This window comes from Peromyscus maniculatus, chromosome X, assembly GCF_049852395.1.
Source record: "Peromyscus maniculatus bairdii isolate BWxNUB_F1_BW_parent chromosome X, HU_Pman_BW_mat_3.1, whole genome shotgun sequence".
Lineage (NCBI taxonomy): Eukaryota > Metazoa > Chordata > Mammalia > Rodentia > Cricetidae > Peromyscus > Peromyscus maniculatus.
In genome coordinates, this window is record NC_134875.1 from 135,951,932 (window position 1) to 135,965,617 (window position 13,686).

The window sequence follows — 13,686 nt, forward strand, 5'->3', positions numbered from 1 at the left end:
GCACAAGAGTCCTGATGACAGGATGACTGTGTGGTGGAAAGCCCATTGAAAAGGGCATGGCTATTATGTTCTCCTGCTGTCACTGGAACCATGACACATACGAGTGGGACAGGGGACCTGCATGATAAATCTAAACAAGGAGACTGCTGAAAATAGAAAATTTAATGAGGACTAGGGAGTGCCTGATGCAATAGCAGAAGTGAGAATATTTTTCAAAATGTATTAAAAATAACCCATCGTATAAGAACTAGGAAAATCATTTGAGTGAGAGAAACAGCTAAATGACATGCACTCAAATGAATCATATCTTAGAATTATCAGATAATAGTTCAAAGCAACCATCGATAAAGTGCCTTAATTACACATTAAGAAAAAGGTTTAAAAAGTACTATGATGGGGGTGGGTAGAAATCTAAGGAGAGAAATAGAAGTTATATGAAAAGAGCCAAATACAAACTGAAAAATGAATTAATGGAAGAAGAAGACTTCAGATAATCAGGCTGAGTGAATAAGCTGCTATCAAAAGGTTATGCAGTATATGATTCTATGTATCTAAAAATTTTGAAAGGACAAAATAGGAAACAGTTTGGTTTTTTGGTTGTGATATTGCACAATTTCCCAGATGGAGGAGGACTGCATGAAGCACGCAAGGATCTCTCTATACTGTTTTGTATTTAATTTTTGTGTGAGACTCTGTCAATTGAATATAGTACTATGTGCTTTCTCTGCTCATGCTGTACAAATTAAAAGTTCAATTATAAATCAAGGGGCTAGATTGTAGTTCACCGTTAGACCATATGCTTACTGTTTAACCCTCAGCACCCAAAATAAGTTCATTAACTAAAAGGCAACCTATGTTCTAAATGCTTAACTACAATAAGATTGATTATTTGGTTTGTGGATTGAGAAAATAACATTTTATCGTCACTCATGATTTTGTTTTTTGCTTTTTTGTATAAATGCAAGCAATGGCATAAACTTGTAACATATAAGTTTTGTTATTATCTACATAACTTTTAAAGTTACCTTTCGGAATAATTTTGACATATGGAATCTGTAGTCTTTAAATCTGCAGAATTTAAAACAGTGCCAGTACACTTAGCAGCTAAAACAACTCTATATATTGGGCCTTTCAGTGATTAGAAATTACTTTATACATGTTTTCTCATCTACATTCATTTTGAAAGCACAATAAATGTCTACATGGATTATATTAGAAAAAAATACAAATTTTACGTTAGTTCCCATTTGGCAATGCTGATCAGAAGCCCAACATCAGTTCTTTAAGAATCCCTTTGCTATCCATCAACTGGCAGGGATCATTTTGCTCCACCTGTAAAGAAATCATGACTTGATGAGGAGACATCTAGTGTTGTCAATCTCCAGTCTCTGAGTACCTAGTAGATACCCATCAAGTATCCCAAGATACTTAAAGTTTCAAGCCCCAAAAGTTAGTGCCTTATTGTCCTTGTCTAATGGAAGTCAGAGATTTATGACATTAGGTACTGACATCCAGGTTAAAGGCTTATTGCTCTGAGATTTAATTACCAGAAGTCCTGGTGCTTAGAAACTGTTGTGATCATTGGCTTCAAGCAGCTGTGATCAGCAGCAGCAGGCAACACCTGATAGTGTCATGTCTCCTGAATGGACCCCAGTTACTGTGATCCTCAGTTCCTAATGCAGACAGTGTTATAGATCTTAGGCCTAGGGTGACAGGATCGTCAGAGCTTAAGGTCTGACAACTTCTGGAGAATCTTTCAGTGAGTGCACCACAATACTAATGATAAAGATTAAAAAACAGGTAAGAAGGCAGCACTGGAGGGAAGCCTTTAAATGAGATTAATGGAACAATGCCTGAAAACAGCGTGTGAGGGTATCTCTTGGCTGACCCAAAAAGTGAGCTCAACAGACTACTTATACATACAGAGGTTAATGTGTGGCAAGGGTGTTTGCAGCAATCAAGGTACTGCCTTTCATGTCAATGAAGAGCTGTGTGTAGATGAATCATGAAACAGCCCTTTCTGCAAATGAGTGATAGTGTTCTCCAATCATTTCTCATTCCTTCACGCAAATGAAAGATTGTGCTTTCACCAGCCACAGAATAGCTTTCCATGAAAGTGAAGGATTGTACTGCTACAAATTATGGCCTAACCTTCATGCAAATAAAGGATTATGCTCGTGCCTATCATATCAAAGCCTTTTCACACAAGTAAAATTTTGTTCTTCTACCAGTCATGCCACAGCACTTCAGGCAAATGCAGGATTGTGTCTATAATAATATCCATATCTTGATATAAATGAAGGATTGTTTTACCGATCATATGATAACACTTCAGGAATAATAATAAATGAAGGACTATGCCTATAAGAATCAGAACTATGGCCCATTGGGATAAGAATCATCCCAATGGCGAGAATAAGACCACTACCACAATTTGAGCTGAAATTGAAGCAAGCTTGATTTTTATTAGGGTGCTGGCCAGCGACTGCCTCCTAAGTCAGGTTAAAGAGAGCAGTCCGGAATCCACCTCTTGTGCCCCCTTTAAAGAATAAAATTACGAGTAGTTTTATAGAAGAGAGACAATGGGCAATAAGGAAATACAAAATAAAAAACTTTAAAAAAATCATGTGGTCATCCACCACTGTGATTAGGGAGGGTCAGGGAGGGTCAGTGTCAGGGTATTCTGAAAAAAAAAAAATCGAAGTCATGGGTTAGGAAAGGTCAGGTTCCAGGAACCAGAGCAACCCAACTCTCTCAGTAAATAGAAACTTATTTTTTAAAATACAGCATAATGGCTCCTGCCTTAAAATGGAGTCAGGCAGGTTCCTCATATCATGCATATGTAGGATTATGTTCTTATTAACCACAGCATACCCTTTCATGCAAATGACATATTATGCTTACACTAGTCATAGAACAGCCCACCATTTAAATGATGAATGTGCTTAAACCAATCATGGCACAACCCAACATGCATATGAAGGATCCCAACAATCAAGTCACAGTCTTTCCTGAAGGACTGTGACTGTACCAATTATGACAGAGCTTCACATATTTTAAGGGATATTCCTGCACCAATCAGAGTAAGCCTTTTAGGTAAATTATGGGACTTGATCCCACCAATCAAGGCACAATCCTCCATACATATAAAGGATTGTTACCCCACCAATCATGGTAAAGTTTTATCCAAATTAAGGAATGTCCCTGCACCTATCAGAGCCCAATCCTTAATACAAATGATGGGATGTGATCCTACCAATCAAGGAACAGTCCGATATACAAATTAAGGATTGTGACTTCACCAATTATGAAGAGCATACTGTAAACTAAGAACTGTCACTGTACCAGTCAGATCACAACCCTTCATGCAAATGATGGATTGTGATCCCACCAATCAAAGTATAGCCCTTCATGCAAATGAAATACTATGTACCAATCATGGCAAAGCTAGATACAGTTTAAGGAATGTCCTGCACCAATCAGAACACAGCCCTCCATGCAAGAGATTGGTGTGCTTCTGCCAATCATAGCACAGCTCTGCATGCTAGTGTAGGACTGTTCTTGACCACTCTTGTCACAGTTCTCTATGAATGATTGTGGTTCCACCAATTGCAGTACAGTCCTTTATTTAAATACAATTTGTTCTTGCACCATTCACAAGACTTTTCTGAGACACCAGGGAATGCGTCTTCCTATGTTCTAGATGAAAATAACCACATGCAGATTCCTCTATAATTCACTGAATTTGGAAAAGGAAGAGAGCGAGCTGTTTGAAATAACATGGCTGTATTGGTGTCATTTGGAACCAGAACTCTACTTTCAAATCAAGGAGCTACAGTTGCTTCATCAAACTGTCCATGAAACGTTTAATTCCTGCAGGCTAAGAAGACATACCTAGTGGCTTCCAAAGATAGGCTTCTGGGGAGATACTCTTCTCGTCAATGCAGTAAGGCATAAGAGAAGGGCCCAATAAAACAGCATGCTTTTAACAGTTTCAGTCATTTACGGAAAACATTAAAATGGAGCTCATGACAACAATTTTTCATATGATGCTTGTTTTGAAGGCATGAACGATATAAAAGTGAGGAAGTTGTGGAATTTTGTACCACAGTTCCAGGGAGCAACACAGGCTAGGCAATGCATGGCAGGATTGGAGACTGCAAGGAGCCCCTGAGAGACTGTTTCACAAAGATATGAAGGTGAAGCCTAATTTGTAATTGAGAATCCATGGGGTATTTGCCAAGTCAAGCTGCATACTGCAGTAGAGTTTACTCAAGAGAGCGGTTTGTGCTTCAAGCAGCAGAGGTGGAGAAGTGCTGTTCCCTAGTCCCTTAGGATCCTAATCGTTTCCATCAAGACAGGAAGGGCCAGGCATTTATAGAACTTGGTGTTTGATCTGATAGGTTTCATTCTGGCTTCTGTCTGACCTTTCCTTGTTATTCCCCCTTCTCCCTTCTGGAATTATAGTATTTAACGCGTGCCATTAAGTGTTGCGAGTACATCACTTGTGTTTGGATGTTGTAGGAGTCCTCAGTTAAGGGACAGCTTGTGTCTCCGAGAAGACTCTGAACTTAGGATTTGAAATAGTGCTGAAACTATGTTAAAGACTGCAGAGACTTTTGGGGTTGGACTGAACAGAGTTGGTGTTATGAGATTACCAGAAGCCGAGGAGGAAAAGAGGAGGAAGGTGACTATGATGGTTAAACTTGTTGTCAATTGGACTACATCTTTAATTAACTAACCCCCCCCAACAGATGGGCAAGCCTGAGACACTTTTGTTTTGATTGGATCATTTGAGGTGGGGGACCTGTAGTAAGGCCACTCCTTCTGCTGGCAGCATCCATGAAAGGGCCTGGAAGGTGGAAGATTTGATTTTTGATTTCTTGCCCAAACTCTGGCTGACACATTTATCTATCCTGCATCCATCTGCTGGTACTAGAACCTATTTCTTTGGGATTCTGAGGTAGACTGAAGACCAACAGCTCCCTAGGAATTCCCTAGTACTCCAGCACCAGACTAGGACTTCTGATACATTCAATCTTGTGTACTGAACAACTACTGTATTCTTTATCTTTCTGTCAGGAGATATCCATTATTGGACTACCCAGACCACAAGTCTAATAAATCCCAGACAGATATGTATATGTACATATTAAATATATTTATATACATTCATTCTATCATTTCTATTCCTAAAACAAGTTATGAATTTAAAGTGATGTGTTTGAGTATCAAGGTGGTTAAGAGTGGTGTTGTGATGGTTAAACTCAATTGTCAAATTAATGAACAGTACCATTACTATAGAAACAAACTTCTAGGTGCATATATAAGGGAGATTCTTGATAAGGTTAGTTGAGGTGAGAAAACTCACCCTAAATGTGGGCAGAACCATTCTATGTGGGGGATTCTGGGCTTAAAAGGGAGGAGAAAATTAGATAAGAACCAGCAATTATCTGTTTCCTTACCAGGAAGTCATGTGACTATCCGCTTCCAACTCTTGCTGCCATGCCTTCCACAATATAATGGATTATAACCGCAAACTGTGAACTCAAATAAACACTTTGTTCCTTGAAATTGCTATTGTCTGATGCTTCATCACAACACCAAGACAAGTAACCAATTCAGATGCCTTGCAATGCCTCTTAAGAACCTTATTTTCACAGTGGTGGCGCACCCCTTTAATCCCAGCACTGGGGAGGCAGAGGCAGGCAGATCTTTGTGAGTTCAAGGCCAGCCTGGTCTACAAAGTGAGTTCCAGGACAGCCAGGGCTGTTACACAGAGAAACTCCGTCTTCAAAAAACAAACAAACAAAGAAAGAAAAAAACAAAAAAAAATCTTATTTTCAATATTGACAGAATACATAAACAGAGCTGATTTTTACATTTTATGTTCTTTAGTGTATAGTTCTTTATTGGCAAATGAATAATGTTGTCCAACCACTACTGTAATCAAAATATATAACAATTCCATCACTTTCCCACATTCCCACTAATATTATCTTTGTATTTCCTCCCCAACCCACAAGCAATGTCACTGACTGATTTGGCCTCTATCTTTAGAGCTTGTGTTTTTTCAGAATGTCATACAATGAGGGCCATAGTCTAAAGCCTCTTGAGTCCGGCTCTTTTCACTTAGCATAATTCATTTGAGAGCCATTTAAGTTGCATGCATAAATAGTTCCTTCTGTTTTAATGATGAGCAAGTGGTATCTCAATAGATGGGTATACTCATCTGTTTGCTTATGCATCCATTCTGTGAGGGATACTGGCATTGTTTACAGTTTTGAGAAATTGTGAATAAATCTACAGTAAATACTTGTGCTTACATTTTTGTTTGAACCTAAGTTTTATTTCACCTGAGTAATTATCAGAAGAGGCATTATGAAATCATATGGTAAGTATATATCTTTATCTTTCAAAGAAATTGCTGAACTGTTTTCTGAGCTACTGTACCAGTTTTTGGTCCCACCTGCTGTGAATCCTTGCAAGCATGTGGCATTATTCATTTAAAATTTTGGACAGTGGTATTGTATTGTGGTTTTAATTTTCATTTCCTCAATGCCTAATGTTGGCCATTTTTGTACTGTACCAACGACCTGTACTTTTAAAATAATCTTTACCTTTAGAATGATTTTCAATTTGCTAAAAAATGAATATATGATAAAGAGTTCACACACCATAGTCAATTATCTCATTGCTCATACTTTATATTAGTGAGATAAATACATTATCATGAACAACCTAATATTAGCACATTACTAAAATTCTTAATTACTCACATTTTCTTGGCTTGTTATTTAGAGTCATTTCCTGTTCAAGGATCCCATTTCATCACCATTTCTCTGTAAGCTGTTAATTTTTTCAATAGAGAAATCGTATTTATTTATTATTTCTTTCTCTCTCTCTCTCTCTCTCTCTCTCTGTGTGTGTGTGTGTGTGTGTGTGTGTGTAAGAGAGAGAGAGAGAGAGAGAGAGAGAGAGAGAGAGAGAGACTCTGTGCCACTGTGTACCACTGTACACACGTGGAGGTCAAGAGACAACTTTGAAGAGTTAAGTTTTCTTTCACCTTGTTGAGGCGGGTCTCTCTTGTTTTTGTACTGGTATGAACCCCAGGCTAGCTGGCCCTGGAGCTTCAAGGCAATTGTTCTGGCTCTAACTCCCATCTCACCATAGGTATATTTGGATTTCAGACGCATGCCACAACATCTGGCTTTTTTTCTCTTCATTTTTATTAGTTCTTTCAAAATTTCATACACTGTAGTTTGAGTCATATTCTCCCCTTTCCCAATCACCTCCCAGATCCACTCTCTCTTCTTCCCCACTCAACTTTGTGTCTTTTTTTTAAACCCATCAAGTCCAATTTATGATGCTCATATACTGTTGTATGTGTGGCCTTCTGGATACAGTAGAGGAGCTGCACATACAAACTCAAAGCAGTTGTGACGTAAGACCTGTACAAGCTCAAGCCAGGCAATGTCCCAGCATGGAGAGTGGAGGTCAGCATGAAGTCCCACCCCTAGTTTAGGAGCTATTGGCAATTAATAGCTTCTGGGAGAAGAGACAGTCAGTTTCTGCTATTAGGTAGACCAAGCATCTGGCTTTTTATGTTTCATCAAACATGGGCTGTCAGCTCCCTGTATGATACTATTGACTTGAATGTTTTCTTCCATTTTCCTTGTTTGTAGTATGTTGACAGTTTTGCGGAGTGCTGGTCAGGCATTTTTATAGAAGGTCTCTCAACTGGGATTTACTTGATGTCTTCCTGATCATTATGTGAGTTACTGGTTTTTGGAGAGGAATCCGGAGGTAATCATAGAGATTCTCATGGGTACTATCAAGATGATTTTTCAGTTTATAATAATCTTGATTACTTGACTTAAGTAGTATTTTTCAGGTTTCTCCACTGTAATGACCCTTTCTTTCTATTACTTTCTATAAAATACTGTCTGTAAGGAAGTCATAGTTAAAGAGGAGAGAGTCATGTTCCATCTCTTTAGAGGTAGTTTATTTACAGAAATTATTTTGAATTCTTGAGTCTATGTCTTCATAAAAATGTAGTCATTGCTGTAGGCATTATATTATAAACGCATATAATCAAAGTCTACAATAATTATATCACTTCGCCAGTTTAAGTGAGGTATTTATCTCCCTTTAAATTATTATATTTGCCCCCATTTATAACATAATTTTTCCTCTATATGCAGTAAGAGCTATATTATCAAGTATTATTACTTTTATTTCAGATATCAAATATAACTTAGGAATGAAAGATGAAGTCTATCAGTTTTTCCAAGATTTTGTATTTCCTTATTCATTCTTCCTTCCCAGTAGTCCTAGATCCTCTCTCTTGTCTTTTCTTTTACATTTCAGAGACTTGAGCAGTAGCAAAGATGTTCTGACCACAGGTTTTCTTTTTTCTTGGAATATCTTGATTTCTACTTAATCTCTATGGGATAATTTCACTAGATAGAGAGATTGGTCTTTAATTTTCTCTTTTGGTTTTGTTTTATTTGTCTTCATTTTCCTTTTACGCGAGACTCAGACACCTTGCAGGGCTGCATCGTACCGCAGCACTGGAGGTTTGGTCCTCACTGTGCTCTGTGTTGTATTGGAGGACTGTCATTCTCCGTGGAGACTGTGCTCTTTCTCAGCCCACTGGAGGACGTGAGAAGAATTGGAGGGGCTTGGCTGTTACAGTGGAGACTTGAACAGGCATTACCAGAATGATAAAGGAGCGGACATATAAAAAGATGGCTCAGCATTGGTGAGAAAAGAGGCTATCTTTTTGTGATGGCCCTAATGTGTGTAGATAAGCAGGTTTTATAATGAATGTAAGTGTTGAGGCATCACAGATGGGGATAAGTTTTAGGAAACGTTTTGCATTTTGTTCTTGTCTCTTCTTTGAGTACCTACCTATGTTACCTACTGTCTCAAGGCAGCAGTCAGCACAAACATCCTCCACCACAGTTATCAGTGTGCTTGTGTGTTTGTCAGAGTATATCAGGACCACAAGACATCCATGATTGTTTGGGTGAGAAGTTGTTTAAAAAAATAGGTGAAAATGATGACATATGCCTGTAACATTAACACTTCTGAGATGGAGGCAAGTTCAGGGCCAGCCTAGGCTACACAATGAGGCCCTATCTCAAATAAAACAAAAGATCGCAAACAAACAAAAACAAAACTAGACGAGACCAACCCTGATCACTAGGTATTTATGTCTTCCCAATTGTCAAAGCTGGTTGTTCCATCCTGGAGACAATGACACCTCCTAGTGCTGCTTTGTTCAGAGAGGATCAGGAGAAAGTCTTGATCATAGCAGCAGCTTAGAGATTAGAAGCAAGTGGGAATGAGTAGCATGTCCTGTGGTACCTGACCCTATCCTTTCTTTGCCCCTCAAATGTATTGAAGCTGATATAGATGAAGAGAGATATAGTATCTAGTCTTGGTGACATACACCTGTAGTCTCCGAGTGTAGGAGGCAGAGTTAGGAGGATCACCAGATGGAGGACAGTCTGACCTATATGGTTAGCTAACGGACAGCGATGGCTATATAGTAAAAAAATAATATATTGAAAACTCAGGGATACACATGCATACACACACACACACACACACACACACACAAAGAGAGAGAGAGAGACAGAGACAGAGAGACAGAGAGACAGAGAGACAGAGACAGAGACAGAGAGACAGAGAGGCAAAGGCAGAGAGAGACAGACACAGAAAAGAGGAGAGAGTAACATCATAGAATTTAACAAAATCAGCCTAAAGACAATTCACAGATCTCCCATATAGGAAAATCAATCTCTACAAAGGAAAGAATTAAGTTGATAACAGATGTCTTATGCACATTAGTGAATACAATAGGACAATGGAGTAATATTTGTGGAGATCTGGACCTGTTGTGCTTAATGAATTTGAGCCTACAATTTCAAAGGCATTTATTTGTTTTTTTTTTTCATTTAATGTATCAGAGTAATAAAAATGTGCTGGGATATAGAATGTCTCAGAAGGTTTGCCATACCAATCCCTCACTGAATATAATTTTGGAAGAGATCATTAAATGAGAAAACATGAACAGATGATGCATGAGACATGGAAAGTAAGGGTAAACATTGTATATACACATATATGCATATGTGCATGAATAGGTTGTGGAATAACTTCTTGCCAAACTGAAAAATTAAAGGGACACTGAGAATAAAAGAGGAAAAGGTATGTACCCATATTAATCCATAGTTAAATATTTTAAACATGAACAAGATGCAAAACAATAGGGCCATTGTGGCAGATCCCAAGGGACATGAGAAAAATTTCAAGTATGTGTATTGATGAGTTGAAAACATTGATATTAATAAATGTAATAAATAATACAGTTAGTTAAATGTCGATGTTTAGAACAATCACAATAAAACAAACACTAAAAGATATAGCCTAAAAGCCAAGATAAGAAATTCAATCTATGCTATCGAGAGCCGGGAAGAAGAAAGTGATTAAAAGAGTCAAAAATGATCTCCATTGTTTCCTTCTAAGTGTGTGTGGTCAGGGATGTCACCTGCTGCCCTGAAGAACCGAGGTATACAACGGAACTGCGAAGCTAAGCTGGGGGCCAGAGATGAGAGGAAAATGATCCTCTCTTCAGACATCCATCTCTGGCTTTCCTATCCTCTTTCTCAAACCCAGTACTTTATAAGAAAGGAGAAAATGGGCAAATTTCCTCAGAAAAGGCTGTATGGAAAGCAGAATCTTCAGGGGGAAAATGTGATCTTAATTAAGGAAAAATACGAAGGAAATCTTCAAGTAAGTGGGGTGACAAAAAATTTCTGCTATTTTCATAGCTTGAACTTGTACTGTGCAAGAATTTCAATGACGGCTGTGGAAGGACTTCATGGTCTTAGGAGGGTGGAAAGAGGGAAGATAATGGAGAGGGAGGTAGTTGTCTTTGGGTGATGGCAAGAAGAGCGCAGATGGAGCTGGCTGCACACCAATTCCCAAACATTGCTTCACATTGTTTTGTATCCAGAATGAACTGATGCTATGAAGTCTCCCTAGACAGTTTGTTGTGTTCAAGTAGAGCTAAAACGAGCACCCTACCATACCTACCCTTATGCCATCTCTTTTCTTCCTCCCCCACTTCCTCCTTTCACATCCCAATATCACATCAATTATTACCTTTGTACAGTTAGGTGGCTAGACCACTAGACACACCCTCTGGAAACATTGGTCAACCTCAGGGACATAAGACAAAGGTCGCCACCTAGTGGTCGGACACCAAAACAACCAAGAGGAGGCTTCCATAAAAATGTAAATAATAATAGTAATAATAATAATAAGTGTGTCTTGAAGTTTGATTTGTGACTGCTTTACAATTGTATTGAAGGCTGTTTTAAAAATAGAATGCTGGATTTTGCTCCTGTAGTTTGATTCTGGGTTGAGAATCAAAAACTAGCACTTCTGCCGGGCGGTGGTGGCGCACGCCTTTAGTCCCAGCACTCGGGAGGCAGAGCCAGGCGGGATCTCTGTGAGTTCGAGGCCAGCCTGGTCTACAGAGCGAGTTCCAGGAAAGGCGCAAAGCTATGCAGAGAAACCCTGTCTCGAAAAACCAAAAAAGCAAAACAAAACAAAAAAAAAACAAAAACAAAAACAAAAACAAAAACAAAAACAAAAACAAAAAACCTAGCACTTCTAACTTAACGCTGATGTTATTGCTTCAAGGACCAGGCTTCTCAAAGTTTCAAACCATCGCTTCAGACATTCTACTTTGAAGATATGCAGTACTTTACTTGGCTCTGCACAATTGGTAGACTTCGTGTTTTACATTTACTGCATTACTTAGAAATGCATGTGATATTGCTTGGGCAACAGTCTCATTTCTTTTCTATGTCCCTAGATATATTAAATACTTAACAGAGGAAAGAGTGGCATCCATTTTCTTTGAAAATGGGTTGACTGTACTGTGTTATACTTCGTATGTCCTCTATTGTTGTTTCACATGTTTCCATAATAATTAACAATTTTAAAATTAAATCCTCTCTTCAAAAATCTGTCTCTTACCATTTGCTGACACAATTAGTTTGACAGTTTTTAAAAATAATGTATTTTTAATATTTTATATCATGTATCTGTTTGTGTGTGGGGTATATGCACATAAGTGCAGAGACCAGCAAAAGCCAGAGGTATCAGATCTCCTGGGGCTGGAGTTACAAGTCATTGAAACACTGAGAGCCACTGAACCTGTTTGCTGGGAAGCAAACTTGGTTTCTCTGCAAGAGCAGTTCAGTGCTATTAACTCCTGATGCAGATTTTGGTGGGAGGTTTTTAATGCTAAAAATTTCTCTTCCCATGTGTCCTGTTATGGACGGTACCAAATGAGACATGGATGCCACAAACTCTGACCTACAAAAGGCAGCACTATGAATAAAATTAGGCATAGACTCCTGTTCCCCTGGAGATTACAGTTCAACAAAAGACTCAAATACAAGGTTGGTGCAAAAGGATTTGCAATCAGACTATGATTTTTAAATCATTATAATTAGACTTAAATATGTACTCATTAATCAAAACAGAATAATTGGAAATCAGATTGCTTACCCCTGTAGTATAAAGATCTATGCATAGGGGGATTTGACCAACTCTTGGAAAGCATTATACATCCTGATGGTCATGGAAGTATTTTGACTGCAAAGGTTGTTGAGGTGTTTAAAGAACACGTAGTTACTTGGCAGGTGTAACAACGGATAAGGCAAAGTTTCTTAGCCCAGTTGACTCACCCTTTGAAGTGTTGGTTGTATGAAATTCAGCCAGTGTCATCATGGAGAGGTGGCTGCATTCTACTGTACAACACCAAGTACAGGAGTTGTGGGTCTTACAGATCTGCCCAGCACATTTCTCACATGTCATCAGTTCACCAGGATTCAGAAAGCTTTAGTAGGTCAGATCAATAGTGAACCACCAAACAGTGACCATGACCTTTTTTTTTTTCCTTTCAGTGCAATTTGGGCAGTTGGTGCATACAAGCCACTTTTTGTCACATGCTCGATCACAATCTGATCAAGAAGTGAGTGACTCACTGTTGCAATGACTATGAGAAGATGGCAGTTCAGGACAAGAGTTCAAATGATTTTTTGAGTGTATTTTCAAGCAGCTTATGAGTCACCTCCTCATCAAGCCTTTTCACCTTTCCACTTTGACCCTTCAGTTATTGAAGTTGAATTCTGGCATCGGATTCTTTGGCAGATTCTCCCGTCATTTTAAGTGGATGGGCTGTCAACCTGTGATGGTGGCCGCTGTGCTCCTCATCTTCCAAGCTCTCGTTTCAGTTTCAGACTTCCTGGCCTAGTACTGCACTGTATTCTCACTAGTGGTCCCTGGGACAAATGAAGTCTTGATGCTACTGACTTGCCTTTGCCTCTTTACAACACATTTTGAAATGAAATAAGACATTGCTTGGATCAGCCTTTGGACTAACATCATTTACATATTATAAAATAAATATAAAATACACAACACATAATAAGCCACTAGCAAAAACCCTGAAGTGAAAAATGTGTATTAAGATGATGTATAACAGAACCATGTCCATCTATGAAGCAACATCCAATCAAATGAATTTCAACAATGCAAAAGCTACAATTACTTCTGTACCAACCTGTTTATTAACAAAGCAGCCATACAAAGAAATGT